Here is a 22,587-nt window from a genome sequence, read left to right as displayed (position 1 = left end):
CATGTATCATAAACTGTCTCGACGTCCCGCAAATAGTGCATTGCGAACACAGACTTGCATTTCCAATGAGTTACCTCCAGGATGGCAGAGAAAGAAAGATTGTGTTTGAACGCTACCGAAGTAGCAACTGCTCTTACCTCGTGCGCTGTAACTTTCAATAGCGATAAGTCAGTTTCCGCTAATTGAGAGTGTGCCTCAACGATGAGATCCCTCAAGAAAAACAAAATGGCATTCTTCGATAGGGGTCTAGAGGGGTTTTTCAACAAACACCAGAGATTACTAAACTGGCCTCTAATCTTCTCTGTCCAATGTAAATAATGTCTGAGGGCACATACTGGGTACAGCTCTCTTTCTTCCTCTTCCGTGCCTAGAATATCCGATAAGCTTGAAACTGAAAAGGAACGGGGCCAGGGATGTGATGGGTTTTCATTTTTCACAAGAAATCCTAGTAAAAAGGAGCAGACTGCATTCCCTTGCAAAAAAACAAATCTTTTGGTCTATTGCTTGAAGTTCACTAACTCTCTTAGTTGTTGCTAAGGCAACCAGAAAGAGAGTTTTCCAAGACAGATGCCTTAGAGATGAAGAGCGCATAGGTTCAAAGCGAGGGTCAGAAAGCCACTTAAGAACTACATCAAGATTCCAAGAGAAGGACTCCTCTTTCTTGGACTTGGAGATGTTGAAAGACTTAATTAGATCGGACAAGTCTTGATTGTTCGAGATGTCTAGACCCTTATGCCAAAAAAAGGAGCTCAGCATCATTCTGTAACCCTTTGTTGTCGAGACAGACAACCCTTTAGAAGATTTCAAATAGAGAAGGATGTCTGCTATCTGAGCGAAAGATGTTTCCGAGGAAGAGACTGTTTCTTCTACACCAACTCCTAAAGCTTGCCCACTTAGCTTGGTAGACATTATTGGAGGAGATGCATTTACATTTTGCGATAGTCTCTGATGCTGATTTAGAAAATCCTTTCGCTCTGACGAGTCTGTAGACAGTCGAAATCCTGTTAGGGCCAGAGAGGATAGGCCTTGATGAAACTTCCTGATGTGGGGTTGTCTGAGAAGACTTGGAATCTCTGGAAGGAGTCTCAGAAAGTCTACGAGATCGATCAGGTCCGGGAACCACTCCTTCTGTGGCCAGTAGGGAGCCACAAGAGTCACCCTTACATTGTGATGTGAGCGAAATTTCCTTACTACTTCCTCAATCATCCCGAACGAAGGAAAAGCGTAAAGATCTAGGTTGGACCAGTCTAGGATCATTGCATCCGTTGCCCATGCTAGAGGGGTCTAGAAAGGGGGAACAGAACAGAGGAAGGTGGTAATTCCTGGAAGTTGCAAAACAGGTCAGTGTTTGGTTGACCCCATAATTTCCAAAGGCCAGCAAAAACGCAAAGATCAAGTGTCCATTCCGTGAGCAGAATTCGCTTGTGATGGCTCAACTCATCTGCCAGGACATTGCACTTGCCCTGTATGAACCGGGTGACCAATCGAGTCTGATTCCGATCTGCCCAGCATAGCAGGTCTTTCGCTACCTCGCAGAGTGAAAATGAGTGGGGTTCCCCCCTTGATGTTTGATGTACACTAGGGCCGTGGTATTGTCCACATGTACCACTATAGTCTTGTTGTATACCTGCGTCGCAAAGTGTTGCAGACCTATGTGTATTGCCTTCAATTCTCTCACGTTGATATGAAGCCCTTTCTCCTGTGAAGACCACCTCCCCGAGATTTCAAGGTTCCCGAGGTGAGCTCCACAACCTAGGTCCGACGCATCGGAAAAGAAGTCTAGGTCGGGGCTCACTGGAACGAGTGACTTCCCTTCCGAAAGTCTGTCTGCGGACCTCCACCACCACAGATCCTCCTTTATTTCCGGGGTTATCGGAAAGACGTAACGGTCCCGATGCACCTTCAGATCCCAAGCAAGCTCTTAAATAGAACTGGAGAGGTCTCATGTGAATTCTCCCCAGTCTTACGAATTGCTCCAGAGAAGCCATCATCTCCAAGAGACTCATCCACTGGGTGGCGGAACAAGAATGAAGAGAGAAGAAGAGGTCTGCCTTCCTCAGACAATCTTCTACTCTCCTGAGTGACGGAGAAGCCCGAAAACTCAGAGAGTGTATCAGAACTCCCAGAAAAAGAATCTTCTGAGTGGGAATCATTTGTGATTTCTCGAAGTCCATCATTAGTCCTAATTCCTGGGTTAAAAGAAAAGTCTTCTGTAAGTCCTCCATGCAGCGTTTCTTCGTGGGCGAACGAATTTGCCAACTGTCCAGGTATAGCAAGATACTCACTCCTGCTAAATGTAGCCAATCCGCCAAAGGAGCCAACACTCGAGTGAAGACTCATGGGGCCGTTGAGAGACCGAAACAAAGTGCTCGAAATTGATAGATCTGGTACTCGAAAACGAATTGTAGGTATTTCCTTGAGTCCAGGTGAATTGGAATATGGAAATAGGCGTCTTGCATGTCCAGGGAGATCATCCAATCTCCTTGACGGATGGATGCAAGAACTGAGTGGATGGTTTCCATGTTGAATTTTGTTTTTTCTACAAAGACATTCAAAGCACTTGCGTCGAGCACCGGTCTCCAACCCCCTGAAGCCTTGGGCACTAAAATGAGGTGATTGTAAAATCCTTTCGAGTCTGCCTTTTTTACTACTTCTATTGCTTCTTTGCTCAGAAGAGAGGACAATTCCTTCGATAGGGCCGAATACCTCTCCGATCCTATGGAGTAAGCCATCAATACGACGGGAATGTTGGTCAATGGCAGATTCTCCTTGAAGGGGATAGAGTATCCCTCCTTTAAAACTTTCACCACCCACTGATCTGCTCCTCTTTTGCTCCATCTCTCCCAGAAGAGACGAAGCCTGGCCCCTACCAGAGCATGAAGGACTAAATTCTCACTTGCAAGAGGATGATTTCTTGATCGCTCGGGGAGCAAATCTAACTGATCCTCGAGACCTGGAGTGCGATCTCTGATTTCCTCCACAAAACGGCTTTGGTTGCTCGAGAGGAGATGAAGGTTTAAATGAGAAGGCAGACCAGTCCCCATGACGCTTCGTCGATTGAGTCAACAAATCTTGCGTTGATTTCTGTTGTAGACTCGCTGCAGTCTCACGTTACGGTGGGCTGAGGAAACAAATGATGTTTGTCGTAAGGGGAAAAAAAGAGAGTCGATTTCTGTGGGACCGTAACGCCCTTTGATGTGAACGAGACACAAAGTTTGAGCTTTTTAAGTGCACCCATGGCATAAAGGGCAGCTAATTCCTGTGAGCCATCTCTAACGGCTTTATCTACGCAAGAGAGAAAATTATACAGGTCTGCGACTTCATTACACAAAAAAAGCTGGTTCCTGAAGCTTCTCGGCAACTGCTCCCAAACACCAGTCGAGAAACCTCAACACCTCGAAGGACTTAAACAAACTCTTCAACAGATGATCCATCTCCTGTGCTGAAAAGAACATTTTTGCCGAAGCGAGAGCCGATCTACGCCCCGAGTCAACGAGCACAGAAAAGTCCCCCTGGGAGGAGGCAGCCACTCCCACAGAAGGAGCTTCTCCCGTTGCGTACGACAAGTAGTGCATATGTGCGAGACAAGAGGGAGGAACACTAAAACAGGCTTTCCCTTGATCCCTCTTCTTGGAAAGCCAGTTCTCTACTTGGCGAAGAGCTTTCTTCAATGATTTAGAGAGAACCATCTTAGGAAGTCTCGTCAAATCCAAGGGCTGGTTGCTCATCAAGAAAGACGAAACTGGAAAGGAAGGAGAGGTCGGAGTGAAAAATTCTGATAACTGCTGCAGAAGGAACTTGAGGAGTGTCGCACACAGCGTAGCAGATGCATCCTGCTCCCCTTCGTCTTCAGAAGAGATCAGAGACATAATCAAGTTCTAATTCAGGGTCTGTCTGTCCTGCAGGTTTCTGTAAAAGATGAAGGATATTATCCAGTTTATGTGCAAAGGTTCAAGAGCTGGGTCCAACACAGGAGAAGGACTATCTGAAGCTGCAGGGCGCTTGGAGCCTTGAGGGGGCTCGAGCGCTATGGGAAGATCGGAAGCTTCAGGGCACTCCAATGAAAAAGAGTGTCCGACCACCTCAGGGCGCCTGACTGCGTCAGGGCGCTTGGCTGCTTCAGGACGCTTGGCCGCATCAGGGTGCTTGGCTGCATCAGGGAGCTTGGCCACATCAGGGCGCCTGGCTGCTACAGGGCGCTTGTCTGCTTCATGGCGCTCACCAAAGCATTCCGCCGATACGGGACATTCAGAGGGAACAGGGCGCTTACGCAAAATCTGGAGCTGCTTGCCCGAGAGGTGTAGTGAGCTAGAACCTCGCTCCTGGCGCTGAGGAGAGGAGAAACGCTCTGGATTGTCCCACTTGCTACACGAAGTTTGAGGACTGAAGGAAGGCTCCCTCATTCTCTTGTAAGGGAGATGCGGGGACTGATCTTTACCCAAGAGACGTCTCTTAAGCAGGCAAGATTCACCGGGAAAGTGATGAAGACGGCTCTTACGAGGTGAGGACTCCTCAGAACTTGACAAAAACCGGTGCACTTCCGAGACACCTTTCCAGCGGCTGTCTCTAGTCGCAACGTGGGATGCAACAGGCTGGACTAAGGGGACAACTGCCCGTGGGCAGACCCCACTGACCTCCCGTGGGCTACCGGTATTCCTCCTCCCAAGTAGCGGGGAGTATGGCAGGGACCAACGCCTAGGAGAATCAGCGGGACGAGCAGCTGCCTCCTCCACTGACACTTCACCTTTATCACTGTTTTCAAACTTGTCCATCAGGACATGCACTGATGCCCCTAACTGGGCCACTGTACTCACTACCAGATTCAAACGTTGCTCAAACTTATCCTCAAGGCTAATTTCCCGCTGGCTTTAGCAGCTGCTTTCCTCTTCCTAGCTTAGCTAAATGAGAATTTAAAGTCTTCCATATTTTGTTCTCCCCAATCCCTGCATTCATCACACGTCAGACTACTAGAGCAAACTTGTCCTCTACAACCAGAACAAAAGGTGTGAGAATTGTAAGTCAATTTTGTCATGTGGGTATTGCAGCCTTTACTGCAAGACTGGAAACTCGAACTACTAGTGTCGGACATATCCTAACTAGTTGAAAAGGTCAAAATCGTGAGTCAATATGAAAAAATGCTGAAAAGCTAAAAAAATACTTCACCAAGGAAGAAAATTACGAATCCAAAAAACTCTAAACTGCTGTAACAACACCAGGTGTTGATGCTACAAACAGCAGAAACAAATCGTCATGTTGACGATGTTGTTCCTCTTTCGTACCCCAAAAGTGGGCAGGGCATAGTCGCCTACACAAAACAAAAGATTCGCTACTGAGGAATTCAGAATTCTAACTGCCGCTCGAGTAGAAACTCTTAGCTAAGTAATTATTGGGTAAGTTAAGCTAAGTAATTATTGGGTAAGTTAAGCTAAGTAATTATTGGGTAAGTTACATATATAAAATATTTTTATGATAAAAAACATTTACTAATTGTCAAACATTAATATTACTGTAAACACAGCAAACTATCAACAAAGTGTATTCTTTTTTCAATGCATAATAAAAATTAAAAGGTACTGTAAACAGTCATTAACTTCCTAGAGTCTCCCCAAGTACTGTACAGAGAAAATGGGACTGCTTCAATACTGTATGACAGAAAATGGATGTACTTGAAAATAGGGGTCACTTGAATAGTTTTCAAACTTAGCTGTAAGCCATATATTACTAAGAGTAAAGTTGTAACATGACTTTGGGATGATATTAAAGTATTTTAGATGATAGTTTAAGGTATACATCTGGTGTCTGAACTAATAAAATAAGCAGTTATAAATGTTTTTAGAGGGGTGTCTGGTTTTTTAACTATTTAAATAGCCAATTATAAGCATTTTTAGAGAGGGATTTCAAGTACTTGCGGATTTTAGCTATTCGTGGGTGTTTGTGGTCCCTATCCCCCATGAATACCATGGGTTGACTGTATGCCTCATTTGGAAACCCAAAGTTTCTGTGTACAATACATTACCAAACTTTTTAGAGGCAACTATATGCTCACTAATATTATCAAGTAGTCCATGAATGCTTTGGTACATCACATGGCAGTGGCAATGTCTAAATTCCATTGGTCAAGGATTTTGCTCAACATCTCGAGCCAGTACAGTATGGTAAAATAAATCAATATGCTATGTCATACAGCACTGAAAACCATATTTAACAGTAGTAACAACAATATGAACATAACATGAACAGGTGTTTATAACATGCTAATCAAAATCCATGCAAAAGATATAGAAAATGTTTGAGAAATATGGTAAACAAGATTCAACACACCATAAAGGAAAGGTAAACTCCAGGATAGCATCTTCAAATGATCAAAGGATAGTAGTAATGATTTTGAAAAGCACGGTCAATGATAAATGTAAAGAAATGTTAAGGCTAAGGTAACTTCTTGATAAAGCCTGTTCAACACACCATTCGAAATGAACAGACAAAGAAAATACCATCAGAAGTCTGCTTGAGTGTACCTACAAACACGAGAACTCTACAAGACAAAGGGAAGCAATGGTAGAGATGCTATGTCACTGTCCAACAGTACAAAATACTTTGATTTTGTTGTGGCCTGCTCCTAGAAGAACTGCTTGCCATAGCTAAATTTCCTTCTACCCTAGACATGAAAATGAAAGGTGTACTACTGTATGCTCTGAGCTACACTACTGAACCCAGGTTTCACTGTTAGGTAGGGCAGCCAATCACAGAGCACCCTTAGAGTCACATGACTATACAGTACGTCACACATCACCTAACACTGGATCTCAGTCGCAAACCTGACTGACCTATGTGTAACTACATTACCACATGCATGGCCTATCAAAAACAGGTCAGATCTCAGAATATAAGCTGAATCCAAAACTCCTGTGTATATTTTTACCTTACACATGGTTCTCACATAACCCCTGGCAACTAACAGACTAGATACTGCCATGCCCTACCAGCCAAAGTCCACTAACAGCCAAACTATTGGTACTTAAGCTCTGGCTCAATCTTTGGAGTATATGGCTGTACTTCAATATCTCAATATATACCTATAAAGCCACTAATGAACTAATTACGACAATTAAGCTCTAGTTAACTTTCTCTTTAGAGCTCAAGGTCATCTTCAGTAGACCCAACATGGTTTTAGCATCAACCCTGGTGGTAAACATGCTAACTAGAGCCAAGCCTACCATGACAAAAAGCCACTAATAAACTATATACAGCATCTAGCACTATAGCTTTAAAGATCATTCCAACAGCATGGCAAACCCAGCACACTCCTTGCATATCATCCTTAACATCTACCAGGCTAAATACCCTGGTACATATGTCTATGGATGAAGTAGCAAATAAAAATACCATGAATCTTCACCTGCCCCCTTTCTCGTCAACTGAACCATATTTCTGGTTCCAGAGAGCAGACATACAATTCCACAACTGCAATGTCAAAAATTCATCAAAGACAGATTATGTCCTCATGGCTATCCCAGATACCATCTTCCCCACTTCGCTGCACACTGGTTGGAAGCACAAGGCGAGACGATTGCAGATGATTATCAACACTAGTTCTTAACAGCTGAATTCTTCCTACTACCAACCACCCATACAAGACGAGCCCTTGACCTCCTGAACACTCCACTTGGAGACACAATGGTGAGGGCATCCAGGGACAAACTTAAAGTCCCTGCTGATAATGCCAGAACTTGATGCAAATGGGAAACTGAAGAAAATTTACGTTGCAACCAACCAACAACAAGGATTCCCTCCCCAGTGCTGAGAGCACAACAAAGGCAGACCTACTAAGGAAAGCCAACGAATTGCTGGAAGCCTCCAGGGCCTCATAACACTCCACTAGTGACGTCTGCGAAGCCTGAGAAACTACAACCAGGACCAAGATGACAAGATGCAGATCAATTACATGCATAGGAGCCTTTAAAAGCCAAAACAGAAAGGGTGACCTCATCCACCAATGCTCTGCCCATACTTGATAAATTTTTGAAAAGCAAGACAGCCACCAAGGAAAATAATGAAGGTTGCCCTATCGCTAACGGACATCCATTCCACCAGATTCTATGTTGCTGACCACACCTCAGGCAGGAGGGTGCTGGTGGACACAGGTGCCTTTAAATCCATACTACCCACATCAAAGGAGCCCCATAGCATCATACAAACACTGACATTTCACCCTATACCTATTGGAAAAGCACTACTGGAACTTCACTATCACAGATGTTAACATGCCCCAGCTCAACACCAACTTCCTCAGGCACTACATGCTTACAGTGGGCATTACCCATCTTCATCTCTTGGACTTGGCCTCTTTCCAGATGGCCCCATTCGTGAAAAGCCCATAGAGCCCTACATATCTTCAGCTAACTGAGAATGGTACCCACCCGTCCAATGAGGAACTAAGAGTACTACAACAGCTGCCAAAGCATACAATAAAGACAAAAGCCCTTGCCCTGGGCACAGTACCACAACCAAGACCATAAAAACAAGTTACACATATACCATATATAAACCAGATAACTATAACCCATTCATAACAAGACACAATGAATGATGGGTGCTCCAAGTACTCAGTAACCCCCAACTTTCCAAAACTCAACAATCTAAATTCAAGGCGAGTGGATAGATGAATTGATGAGATACCTCCTATCCTTCCTCCCCAACATCATGCCAGCCATGGATAATGGGCCAAGGGTACTGCAGTTCTCCTATACAGTCTCAATATCAAGCAGATAAAAATTTGCAAACACTGACTTGCACCTCCAGAAGGTGGATTGCACAATTGTAGCAAGAGATAAGTCTCACTTGAAGGCCAGCGAAGTTGCTACTGCTCTAATTTCATGGGCTTTAATTTTGCAAATAGGCAAGTCTTTCTCTTGAGTCTTAATGTGAGACTCGGAAATTACGTCTCTCAAGAAGAACGCCAATGTGTTCTTGGATAAAGGACGGGCCAAGTCCTTAACTGAGCACCAGAGGTTAGGAGACGTGCCTCTGATTCTCTTAGTCCTCTCCAGGTAATACTTTAATGCTCTTATTGGACAATGAGGTTTCTCTTGGTCTGTAGGACCGAAAATGTCCATTAAACTCTTGATTGTGAATGAACAGGGCCAGGGATTGGCCGGCATTTCATTCTTCACTAAGAATCCCATAGTAAAGCAGCAGACCATGTCTCCCTGTGCAAATCCTACCTTCTTACTCAAGGCCTGCAATTCACTAGTCCTTTTAGCAGTAGCCAGGGTTACTAAAAAGAGGGTCTTTCTTGTCAGATCCTTGAGGGATGTGGACTGAAGAGGCTCAAATGGAAGGCCTGAAAGATATATTAAAACTACATCTAAATTCCAGGATACAGAATCTGACCTCTCCTGTTTCAAAGTGTCCAGTGATTTGACTAGGTCACCGATGTCTTTATCAGCAGACAGATCAAGGCCTCTATGTCTGAATAGGGAGTTTAACATCTGTAGCCCTTGATCATGGGTGTAGCTAACCCTCGGGAAGACCTTAAAAATAGACATTGCGTCTTCTGCACCAGTTGCAGAAGATTGCCCACTTGTTCTGATAGACGCTGGAAGAAGACTGGCGTCTACACCTTACAATTGCTTCCACAGCTGGCCTCGAAAAACCTTTTGCTCTGATAAGCTTCCTAACAGTCTGAAGCCTGTCAGAGCAAGAGTGGATAGTCCTTGGTGGAACCGGTGAAAGTGTGGTTGCTTGAGTAGATTACGGGAAATCTACCAGAAGACCGAGGAGGTCCGGAAAACACTCCTGTGGCCAAAAAGGAGCTACCAGGGTCTCCGACGTGTTGTCGTGTAAGAGAAATTTGCTGATTACCTCTCTCAGCATGCTGAATGGTGGGAAAGCATAGACGTCCAGGTTCGACCAGTCCTGGAGCACAGCATCCTTTGCCCAAGCGACAGGGTCCGGGGCTGGCGAACAATACAAGGGAAGTCGATGGTTCCTCGACGTTGCAAACAGATCTGTCGACGGCTTTCCCCACCATTTCCACAGTTCGTTGCACACCTGCGGATTCAGTGTCCATTCCGTGGGCATGACCTGTTTGCAACAACTCAAGTCGTCCGCTATGACATTTAGCTTGCCCTGTATATAGTGGGTGACAATTTTTGTGTGGTTTTCTTGTGCCCAGATGGGAAGTTCTCTGGCTGCTTGATACAGCAAAAAGGAGTGGGTCCCTCCCTGATCCCTTATGTAGGCCAGTGCTGTCGTATTGTCCAAGTGGACTACGACTGTGGTGTTGAAAGTCATTACTGCAAAGTGCTGAAGGGCCAAGTGTATTGCCTTCAGCTCTTTCACGTTGATGTGAAGCCCTCTCTCTGATTGTGACCATGTCCCTGATACTTCCTTGTCTTCTTCAGAGACCCCCAAACCCAAATCTGATGCGTATGAGTATAAGGTGAAGTTGGGGCTCAGAGGGCGTAGTGACTTCCCTTTTATGAATCTTCCTGTCATGAGCCCCCACCAAAGGTACTCCTTGATCTCGGGAGTGATCGGGAAGACAAACAAGTCCGGAAGGGTCTCCCTTCGCCAACTGGCCTTTAGGAAGAACTGTAACACTCTCGTGTGTAGTCTCCCTAAAAGAACAAACTTGTCTATGGATGAGAGGGTGGCCAGCAAACTCATCCACTCGTTGGCTGAGCATGGCAGTAGAGAGAGGGAGTTCCGAACTATCTGGATGCAGGATTGGACTCTCTTGTCGGACGGTAAAGCCTAGGTAACCAATTGGTTCTTAGCCACGTAAAATATATCTAATCCTTCGGGCCAGCCCTAGGAGAGCTGTTAATCAACACACTGGTCTGGTTAAACTAAGGTATATTTATTCCTCAGCTGCAAAGCCCCACTGATGTGGAGGTGCCCCTGGCTTCACTGCCACATCACTACGGCCAACATAAGCTTCACCAGAGGTAGTAACTTCCTGCTGTAGCTCTCTCACCAGGTAGGTTACAACAAACATTTTATCAATGTTAACTACTTTCTATTTCAAAATTCATCTTCATCTATGAATGTTTTTTTAAGTAGTATATGCCCATGTATCCAACCTCCTGTCAATGTGGGATTCAGCTATGTAGTTACTTGGTAAGTAACTTATATGAAAATGACAGTTTATGATAAAATAAAGTTGTTCCGACACGATATACAAACCATCGGTCCTTTACATTAGCAATTACTTACAGCAAAGCTGGACATGGCTGATAAATTCTTTAACAAGGTGGTTACGCAGTAGCTACCTTCAGGTAGGTGGGAATACCCGCCTGCCCGGATGTAAACATTCCAGTTTGCTTTCGGCTGTCATGCGTTGCAGACGTAGTATTGGATCTCTTTGCCTGACTGTCGTTGAGTTCTCTATTTATCCCAGTGGGATCTTTCTGTATTTTTGGGTATATTGTGCATGTGTTTGTATTTATTAATACTGTATACAAACCCATGATTTGTGATAGCCTTGCTTAGGCCGTCGTTCCCGTGTCTGTGTCTTGGATTTGACTATCAAGGGCGTATTTAGATGGGTGTAACCAAGTGGTAATGCTTCTCTTCCAGCAAGCCCTTTAGTTTTTTACTGAAGGCATTCCCCTGTAAGTTCAGATATTTTCGATTGGGACGTAATGACTTTGCTCCCCTTCACTGATCAGGTTCTTCACCCCTGTGCTGTGGAAGAGTTGTGGGAGGGTGGGGGGGTGAGATTACAGGCATCATCGGTGAGTTTCGCTGAAGATATGGAGGGCTCTATGGGCTTTTCACGAATGGGGCCATCTGGAAAGAGGCCAAGTCCAAGAGATGAAGATGGATAATGCCCACTGTAAGCATGTAGTGCCTGAGGAAGTTGGTGTTGAGCTGGGGCATGTTAACATCTGTGATAGTGAAGTTCCAGTAGTGCTTTTCCAACAGGTATAGGGTGAAATGTCAGTGTTTGTATGATGCTATGGGGCTCCTTTGATGTGGGTAGTAAGGATTTAAAGGCACCTGTGTCCACCAGCACCCTCCTGCTTGAGGTGTGGTCAGCAACATAGAATCTGGTGGAACGGATGTCCATTAGCGATAGGGCAACCTTCATTATTTTCCTTGGTGGCTGTCTTGCTTTTCAAAAATTTATCAAGTATAGGCAGAGCATTGGTGGATGAGGTCACCTTTTCTGTTGTGGCTTTTAAAGGCTCCCATGCATGTAATTGATCCGCATCTTGTCATCTTGGTCCTGGTTGCAGTTTCTCAGGCTTCGCAGATGTCACTGCCAGGAAAGCCAGAAGCAGCGACTGGGGCGACCAGAACAGCTGGGCAGGTGGAGGAGGCAGGACAGGTCGAGAGCCAGGGAAGCCAGGAGCCTCGACTGGGATAGCCAGAGCAGGCGCAGCCAGGATATCCCGAGAGCCAGCAAAGCCAGAAACATCAGGAGCAGGAACCATAAGATGAGGCACGGAAGAGGTCACCGTCATGGAGGGTCCTGGCTGGGACAGCAGGGCCACGGAGATGCCAGGAGGCAGAGGCACAGTATGCTGGGACGCCGGCACAGTGGTCACCTGGGTTCCCAGGTGAGACAAGACAGTCACTTTCATTTTGATGAGAGCTGTCATAGTCACAGTGCTTGGTGGCAGCGGTAGCCGCGGCATGGGTTACCATTGGAGCCCCAGTCACATGGGCAAGGAGACCCCCCAGTGATAGGATGCCAGGGAGACCCAGGTGGAGCCAGGTAGATGTCAGATCTGTAGCCTGCCCCCAAGAGAAGCCTCTACTGCCAAACCTGAAGAAAAAGTCGAGTCAATGGAGGGTGTCTCTACTTGCTCCAAGGGAAAAATTCCCCTCAGGATGGGAAGTGGCTCCCAAGAAGAGGTCGTCCTGATCATTCGGCGCGCCCCCCCCCATTGTTCCATGCCTGACGAAGCGAGTGAAGACGACGAAGGGGAGACTCTCCTGAAGGAGAGGCAGCCAGAAGGGGAAAGCTTGCAAGGAGAAAGAAACGATCCTGAAGGATTAGCCACCAAGGGAGTCATCGAGGGAGTATATCCCTAGATGACGCCTTGGAAGGCTTCCTCCGGTAATGTTTCCTCCCCTCAAACTTCAACCACTGCTCAGCCGACCAGGAGCAACACTCGGCACAAGTAGATAACCGTGAACACACATGCCCCCTGCAAAAGGAGCAAAGGGTGTGCAGGTCCACATCAACATTAGGCCTATAGATACTGCACATCTTCCTGCCAACCCCATGACACAAACGCTGGGGGAAGGTGACTTACGAGGTTTATTTCCTTCATGGGCTTGAATATTGAAAACAAACACACAAAGTAATCACAGCATGGAAAAATTAAAAGATCCCACTGGGAAAACAGCTCAACAGCATTCAGGGCAGAGAACGAGAAACACGTCTGCATTGCACAACGGCCAAAAGTAAATTGGAATGTTTACATCCGGGTAGGCGGGACTCCTGCCTCCCAGACAGTAGTGGTTAACTGCCTAACCACCTTGTTCAAAAGTTCAAGGGCCATTTCCAGCTTTGCTGAAAGTAATTCCTAATGTAAAGGGCCCATGGTTTGTATATTGTGTCAGAACAACTTGAAGTTATAAGTTTTAAGGTCACTTGAAATCAGCGATAATACTTCACCAAAATCCGATTAGACAACCACCAAATAATGGAAAAGCTGCCGCAAATATCCAATGTTTACATCGTGAGCGGCAGAAACAGAATGAGGTTGTCTGCTAAGTTGTTCCTGGTACTGTACTCCCATTAGTGGGCAGGACTGTCACCTACACTAAACTTTAAAGCGTTGCCCGTGGATTTTTTAATTTAATTTGCCGTGCGAGTTGGAACTATAGCTATGTAATTACTTGCTAAATTACTTATATAAAATGGATATTTCCATTATCTGGTAGGTCCCTAGATGTATTAATCTGGATATGAGAGGGGTACTGTATCTCTACATACATGTCATCCAAAATTTGTCAAAAACCTTTTGACGGCCTCGCATCAGTACTACTTTGTACATTCCTTTTGGTGTTTTGTTTATATATTGGAGTTTTATTGCTTTGTTCTCGAGTCTTATTAATATATTCAAAAAGGAAAGCTTACTGAATTCTGTCATAAATTTACTGTTACCAAGATACAAATTGATGAATGTTGTCACTCGCTAAGACCTCTCCTAAGTTCTATATTAGTATTCTGATGTAAATGCGAGTGGAGCTCCCAACTGGATGGCTGGATTATTTTTAAATGTCTTGTTATTTTTATATGGAAATGTGAAAATATGGACAGTGATGAAACCTGATGGATTGTTTTGTTCTGTGTTTCCCTTATCATGCTAGATTTCGGAATTCCAGCATTGCTTAAAAACCCAGGTTAATTTTAGTCACGGTCCTTTGCGTCAAATGTGTTCCTTAGATTATTTCAGTTGTACTGCAAAAATATTTTTAGCATGTGTTTTGAACATTTCTGGCATCCATTTTAATAGCAATTAGTAATCTTAAAAGATACTGGACCTACTTCTATCTTAAAATCAAGAGGGGAACACAGTGAGAACCAAGTTTTGGGGTGAGGGAAATTACACAGCAAAATGCATATTTCTGCAAGTTCTGATTCTGATTAAAGCTAAGATATTGAATGTTTTCAGAATGACACCAAACACTAGGTAAGCATGAACCCTGTGATCTAGGTTATGTGTGGTGGGGGGGGGGAACCCTTCAGCATCCTAAGCTAGGTTAGGTTATGTCCAACCCAGTTTTTTTTTAATTAAGTGTCCTAAGTTAGGTTAGGTGGGGTCCAAGGAGGGCAAAGACCCCCTAACCAGGTAAGATCCCATTGACCCAACTTAGGTTAGGTTAGAACACATCCCTGTATTTTGCTTACTTTGTGTCTTCCTCCTCTCTAAAAACCCAATTTCCCACTGTGGTCCCCCATAGCTGAGGGCTATAGGGAGGGGGTGGGGGAGGAGGCCCAGTGTCTCTAGAACAGATTTGCCACTAGACTGATTATTAGAAATGTTCAAAACACTAAAGCAAAGGAAAACCATATTTTCTACTCTGGAATACGTTAATGAGTAGAGTATAGACTAAAATATAGAGTTAGGCCAAAGACCAAGCCCTGGGACCTACAAGGTCATTCTGCGCTGAAAAGGTAACTGAGAGTTGAAAGGTTCCAAGGGTTTAACAGAAGGAAAACCTCTCAGTTGCTCTATGAGTAAGGGAGAAGGTGGATTGATTGATTGATTATGAAATTTAGGTGAAAGTAACAAGGCAGAAAATATGAACGGAGGTATAGTCAAAGGAATGAGAGGGGTTGGAGCTAGCGGCTGAAGGGATGCTGCAAAGAACCTTAAGTAATAAACATCACTGATGGCACTAACCCCTTACAGGGGGCGATATGTTAATGGTTTAACTAAAAATTTACCACCTGTCTCTTTTTAAGACGGGAGGTCTGTAATTCTTCAAACTTCCCTGCTGCACATAGGTTAAGCAGCCAAGTTCAACAGCTAATCACAAAGTATACTCTAAGTCACTTGCCTATATGTCATGGCAAATGTGTTCCTAAGATTATTTCAGCTGTACTGCAAAAATATTTTTAGCATGTGTTTTGAGCATTTCTGACATCCATTTTAATAGCAAATTAGCAATCTTAAAATATACTGGACCTACTTCTATCTTAAAATCAAGAGGGGAACACAGTGAGAACCAAGTTTTGGGGTGAGAGAAATTACACAGCAAAATGCATATTTCTGCAAGTTCTGATTCTGATTAAAGCTAGGATATTGAATGTTTTCAGAATGACACCAAACACTAGGTAAGCATGAACCCTGTGATCTACGTTATGTGGGTGGGTGGGGGGGGGGACCCTCCAGCATCCTAAGCTAGGTTAGGTTATGTCCAACCCAGTTTTTTTTTTAATTAAGTGTCCTAAGTTAGGTTAGGTGGGGTCCAAGGAGGGCAAAGACCCCTAACCAGGTAAGATCCCAATGACCCAACTTAGGTTAGGTTAGAACATATCCCTGTATTTTGCTTATTTTGTGTCTTCCTCCTCTCTAAAACCCCAGTTTCCCACTGTGGTCCCCCATAGCTGAGGGCTATAGGGAGGGGGTGGGGGAGGAGGTCCAGTGTCTCTAGAACTGATTTGCTACTAGACTGATTATTAGAAATGTTCAAAACACTAAAGCAAAGGAAAACCATATTTTCTACTCTGGAATACGTTAATAAACAGAATATAGACTAGAATATAGAGTCTAGGCAAAAGGCCAAGCACTGGGACCTGTAAGGTCATTCTGCACTGAAAAGGTAATTGAGAGTTAAAAGGTTCCAAGGGTTTAACAGGAGGTAAACCTCACAGTTGCTCTATGAGTTAATTGTTAGGAGAAGGTGGATTGATTGATTGATTATGAAATTTAGGTGGAAGTAACAAGGAAGAAAATATGAACGGAGGTATAGTCAAAGGAATGAGAGCGGTTGGAGCTAGGGGCTGAAGGGACGCTGCAAAGAACCTTAAGTAATAAATATCACTGATGGCACTAACCCCTTACGGGGGGGGGGGAATACGTTAACGGTTTAACTAAAAATTTACCATCTGTCACTTTTTTTAAGACGGGAGGTCTTTAAATCTTCAAACTTCCCTGCTGAACATAGGTTAAGCAGCCAAGTTCAACAGCCAATCACAAAGGATACTCAGAGTTTGTTGCCTATACGTCATGTGGTTCACTTGATGACACTAGATCTCAGTTGAATGCCCGTCCAAATGACTCACCTGTAACCGCATTTCCGTCCACACGTCCAACCATAAACTTGCCAGATCCCGGTAATAAACCAGCCGACTCAATGCTACCACGTATATTTTTACCTTACAATATCAGGATCATTACGCTAGGTGTATCAGGGAAGAAATGAATGTGTAATAATAGGCCTGACTAATATAACTAGGCTACGTTTTAGCAAAGGGTGGGGACAGTTCCTAGAGTTAGATCCAGCACCAGACTGTCTGGCCACTCCTTGATGATCCTGTATTTTCTAATAGCAGTCTCAAAGGGCACTTGGCGCTTCAGCCAACCAACCGCCTATCTCTTAAAATTCCGTTTCTTCAGAGAGAATACTGCTGGCTGAGTGGATTGGTTATGGAGAGAGTATGGCAAAGGAGGCTGTTGGGTCTGGTGGTAAATGACTCAAAAACGACCAGAGAAATCTTCAGTGCTTGAAGATCCCCATAGGAATCAAAACACCCAAAAGAAAGAAAATCTAGACTGAGCCCTCGAGATACTCCTTGTAGCCTGGAAAAGTGGAGAATGATCCTGTTCATTAACAGTTGCAACTGAGGGTTCCTTTCCCAGTGGAACGGCACAGATAGCCTATCTTACTTAAACATTGGGGTTGTTAGGCCTCCAATCCTTGACTTGCCTTTCTAGAAGTTGGCTAAATTGCGATTTTTTTTTACTGATGTGACAGTTACTATACATTCAAGTAACTTACTTGGGCTGTGTTCACAAAAACAAAAACCTTTTCACTAAGGCAACTGCATATCTTGTTCAGAGAAGAAATGTTAATTTAGCCACAAAAGGACCTACGTTCGTATCCCCTTCACAGTGTCAATGTTGGTGTCATGCAAGAACCTTTCAAGGTGTTCCGTTAGGTTAACTCACCTAGTGATATAATGAAGACATTTCTTTTTATATTTTACAAAATACTAGCAAGAATTAGCCTCGTGGCGGCCGTGGTAAAAAAAAAATTGGCGTAGAACTAACTATTAGCTGTGCATCGGGTATTAACTTGGAAACTGACATTTTCTATAGTATTTTGGTTGCTTATCAAGAATTCTGCGTTATTCTTTGTCGCTCGACTGTAATTAACCTCAGAGCTTATTATATTTTTGCTACTGCGCATGAGCAGAGTTATAGGATAACTTTAGGTAAATAGCGGCATTTCGTACACGGGGGTCCTGGAGACGGAGGGCCCCGCCTAAGTAACGCGGTCTATTATGTTAGGTTACATGTAGGGTATGTTAAGTTAGCATGGTTCCTGTTATAATCAATTTCTTTAGCAATCCCTTCTCGAACATATGGCTCCCTAATGTCTCTCGTATTCGCGGAACCGTTCCATACAGTCCGTGCGGTGCTAATATATCCTTTCTGTGTCTTCTCGGCCATGAAAATTTCAACACAAGACAAAGGTCACCCTTGTCCAAGATCAACCTTTGCAGTAAACTAAATGGTTTTTTCTGTCCATGTATTCTGACAGACAGTATGTTTTAATTATGAAAACTTGTAAAGGGTCTCAATAAATTACCTTCTACACGAGGCATCCTCAACTCTCTTAGCCTATCAATTCTATAGTAAGCATTTTCTAGGGTCCTGTTTTCATATACAGGCCTCCCTTGGTCTCGTTGGCCTCAAACTTCTCACAAACCTGTTTTATCACAAACATTCTCTTTCTTACCTAAACATACACTGCTCCTTCTCTGTTAAACCTTATGGTTTTATCTTACTTTCTCACTCAAAGTCTTACTACACTCCCCTGGTATATCAAGTAATGTTAGGTCTCGATAATTCCAAGTCCCCCTTTTAATTATATATGGAGAAATAATTATTCATCTCACCTATTCTTTACGAATCTCTCCCTCACCAAGACATACCCACCCACTCTGGTTAGCCATCCTTTCATACTAAGTATCTCGGGTTGAGGTTTCTAGACCAATGCCTTTTTTAAAAAAACACTAATAAAATCCGCTATAGTTGTCTGTCTACCTAGTACATTCACTAATTAGCTTAACAGAGGCACAGCTTGTTTTCAATGGAGCTTGCCTATCAGTTGTCCTCGTTAAGGAATCAAAACTAGGACCTCTCGCTTGATATGCTAGTAAGCCTAGTATATACCAGTAACACCATGATAGCCAACATGTATAGGTAAAAGTTCGTTTCCGGTCCGAACCCCAATTCCACGTGAGGGCTAGTACTAAACACGGCGAAACAGTGATTCATCTACGCTGTTTCTCCGTGTTTAGTTCTAGCCCCTGGGGGACCAAATGTCACTTCAAACGGTCCCAAAGTGCATTTCGCAAATTTGAAACTTAGAAAAATCCTCAATTATTTACATATATTTTATCGTGTATAGATGTTCGGACTGGAAACGAACGAACATTATCCCATATATATATATATATATATATATATATATATATATATATATATATATATATATATATATATATATATATATATATATATATATATAACGCTACAAATGTCCTTTAATATCCAGTTCACTCTACCTCGGAGATAATATATTTTCTTACATGTTACCCGAAGGGAAAGTTTTTTTAGTTGATGAGAAGTTCGTCGTCTCGTGGGCTCGAACCACGGAAGAACAAGAACTCAGGACTACTTCGGGTATTTTTTAGTTGACGAACTTATTATCGACTAAAAAAATCCCCTTCGGTTAACATATATGAAAATATATTACTTCTGAGGTAGAGCGAATTGGAAATTAAAGGACATTTGTAGCTTAATGCTTGTATATGAATCACAGTGATGTGATAAAATTCATGTGTGTGTGTATATATATATATATATATATATATATATATATATATATATATATATATATATATATATATATATATATATATACAGTGTTAACACTTCCTCTTAATTTTGGTACTCTCCTCTCTCTATATATGGTGCCTATTTTAGGATGAAACAGTCAATTAAATAACACAGCAAAGCCTTCAAAATTACAGTTATAACTAAGCACATTTATATATATATATATATATATATATATATAAGGTCCTTGGTTAAACAGATACGTGAACACATGCATATGTGATGGTGTAATGACTTCGATACGGTTCGAAGGCAAAGCCTTCAAGGAATCGTAAACTTGTGCTGGGACATTGACTCCTAGTGAGGACGTTGAGGTTAGTCACCTCTACCAGCGAGGAATTTCCTCTTCTCCCCGACACACAATTGATCATCTTCAAGATCGTCATTGCAATCTATAAAGAGACATAATCAGTCTGTCCCAAGTTTGTTCTTTTTTTTAGGAATTACCGAAGACCTCCGCCCACCAGCCTTCCTTTGAAACCTGGTCAATGGGATGACATCGCAGACCGTCAGTCAACTCTCTTGAGTAGTCGAAGAATAGAAGAAAGAGCGCCGAATAATGGTCGAATGCGTCATCGTCTGCGAGGCATTCCAACGCTGTCGGCCCCTGATTAAGAAAAGAACGCTCCTCCCCCGGACTGGATGACCACCGTTTTTTCCAGCAAATGGTGGATTGTTTGCTGGAACCAGAAGGGTCCTTTCTATTGTCAAGGGCTTTTTCCAGGATGCCAGTACCAATTTCCAAAGAACGGTGAGTTAGCGAATTCCTCAAGCCTTTTTCAAAGGGATTTTGCCAATACGTGAGGAAGGCTGGGTTGGGGGAGCAGTAACCAAGGGGTTGGTCATGGACGGATGGAGAAGGGACGGGAGGTTAGGGAACAGGGTAAGGCGGGAAAGAGTTCTTGGGTAAGAACCTATTGTAAGGCCAACTCCCTCTATCTTCATTATGTCCACATCCTTTGTTTGTTTGGCCGTTGTTAGCCATTGTTTTGTGGGCCTTTATAACCAAGGGAGTCGATTATAGAACAGGGTATGGTGTGCGAGTGCCCAAGCTTGTGTTAACATTACACGTAATACGCTCTGCCACTCGGTGGAATTCAGTTATGGAAACTATAATATTCAACCTGCAAAATCACGAGTATATAAAAACGAACTGGAACACACCAGCAAGCACCAACTAATTCTAATTTTCGAGTGAATGTTAGTCATTCAAGGCATTAGAGAACTTACCAGTCGAATTAGGGATCCCAAGACATTTTCTAACATAAGACAAACACACACATGTACTAGCAAAATATACCAGAACAAAAATACCAGAATGATGCATATGGGCACAAGTACTATCAAAATAAGGTTAACAAGAGCTAGTGCAAAAAAAACATATCCCAGATAACACTATATGTACAAGCACCAGCAAAATAGAACAATTACCGCCTTCAGCTGGATGACTTGATAAGCAAACCTTTCCATGTGGACCTTTTCTCTTATAGGGTCTATTAGGTACCATACTTCCTAATATAAGGAGAGAATAAAATCTAGCTTAAATAGTCAAATGCTAGGCATTCAGATTTAGTTATGTAACTCACATGTAATTTCTGTGGCATGGAAAGATTAAGTACAATCTTAATGTAATCTCTTAATCTCGTTTATGAAACTGAATGTTCCACTGATGTCTCATGTACTGCACTACCGTTATGGAATAACCTAAAATTTACTAATGTTTAGCACTCAGCTTGAGTGTTCTGCCTTTCTTTTGGATGTAAATCACTGGTTAAATAAAATAAATGACGATACCACATGCATATAGTTAATAAGGATGGTCAAATCTTCATGAAACGCCTTAAATCTTAATGGGAAACTCAGTCAGTTAATTCTTTTAGAGAATAAACTTGATATGACGTGAAAACCGGATGAAGACGTCAAATAATGATCATCATCTATGGGGTTCTAAACAAATATAAGGTCAAAAAACTGCCAAAATAACAAAGTGAGAACTCAAAAAGAGCTCTTTGCCACGCAGTGCTGCTATCGAGTCCAGGGTTGGAACTCAAGTTGTTATTCAGTGTGTGCATATTGTCAATAGCAGGTCAGACTGAGCTGGGAATGTCGCATCTGCTTCCTGAAAAGTGCAGTTTCATATTTAATCCTATGAACCCTCGGCCAAAGGACAGAAGAGGAACCTAATGGTCACTCGACGCTATGAGAAAAGGATAGCCCAGTGATCTCGACTGGTTAAAGCCATTAGCAAGGACCTGGCTTTAAAAATAATTGGTTTATAGGGTACCCTCGGACGGCAGAGCACGAGTATTGGAGCTGGAATGTAGTTTTATGTTATCAGTCATCGTACAGCATTTTCGACTGCAGTTGCAGCGCATAACAAGTGCGTAACTAAACTTGTTCATGTTTACTGATGTTAAAGAATGAACTAGCAAAAAAAAGTTGCGCTGTTTTTTAACATTTAAAAACAAAAAATCACTCTCCTTTTCTGTGTACGTATGCGCGTACGTGCTCCCTTGAAATCTCCCCTGTTGAGGGAAGATTTGAAGAATATAAAAAGGTCACAATAGATGTTGTAAAAGCTAATTATTTGAAGGAGAGGATGAGATGTGTAGCTTATTCACTGTTATGTAGAACATAAAAAGAAGAGCGGCAAAAAAATAAAATCGGGATACACTTACTGGATGGATAATTTTTATAACTACAGTAATTGGTTGCAAGTACTGATAATGGTATCGATGTCAACAACGAATGTAGGCGATGGAAAAGTATTTTTCGGTACTTAAGAAATTAACAGCAGTAACAGTGGTATTACTGGCCATAACTAAACCGCACATCCATCGTTAATGGAAATCCAGAAAGAATGACACTGGGACTTTTGAGTAAAAGTGCTTCCAACCAGAAAACACACCAGAATGTTGGGGAGAGAGAGAGAGAGAGAGAGAGAGAGAGAGAGAGAGAGAGAGAGAGAGAGAGAGAGAGAGAGACGCTC

At 43.1% G+C, this 22,587-nt stretch overlaps 1 protein-coding gene across 6 annotated transcripts in view; it reads right to left on the bottom strand.

The window, feature by feature from the left end:
* Nucleotides 1–22,587, bottom strand: part of LOC136854357 (protein trapped in endoderm-1-like) — a 229,365-nt gene that overhangs the window by 188,272 nt on the left and 18,506 nt on the right. For 2 of the 6 annotated variants that reach the window (XM_067130688.1, XM_067130673.1), the window contains exon 1: nucleotides 17,470–17,592. The exons of 3 other annotated variants lie outside the window; for them this stretch is intronic. The gene's annotated coding sequence lies outside the window, so the exon portion shown is untranslated. Of the gene's footprint in view, nucleotides 1–17,469; nucleotides 17,593–17,639; nucleotides 17,849–22,587 lie in introns of those variants that run through there. One more of the 6 variants, XM_067130681.1, reaches the window with a different exon arrangement.

This window comes from Macrobrachium rosenbergii, chromosome 3, assembly GCF_040412425.1.
Source record: "Macrobrachium rosenbergii isolate ZJJX-2024 chromosome 3, ASM4041242v1, whole genome shotgun sequence".
NCBI classification, from domain to species: Eukaryota; Metazoa; Arthropoda; class Malacostraca; order Decapoda; family Palaemonidae; genus Macrobrachium; species Macrobrachium rosenbergii.
This window is presented reverse-complemented; position numbering and strand designations above follow the sequence as displayed.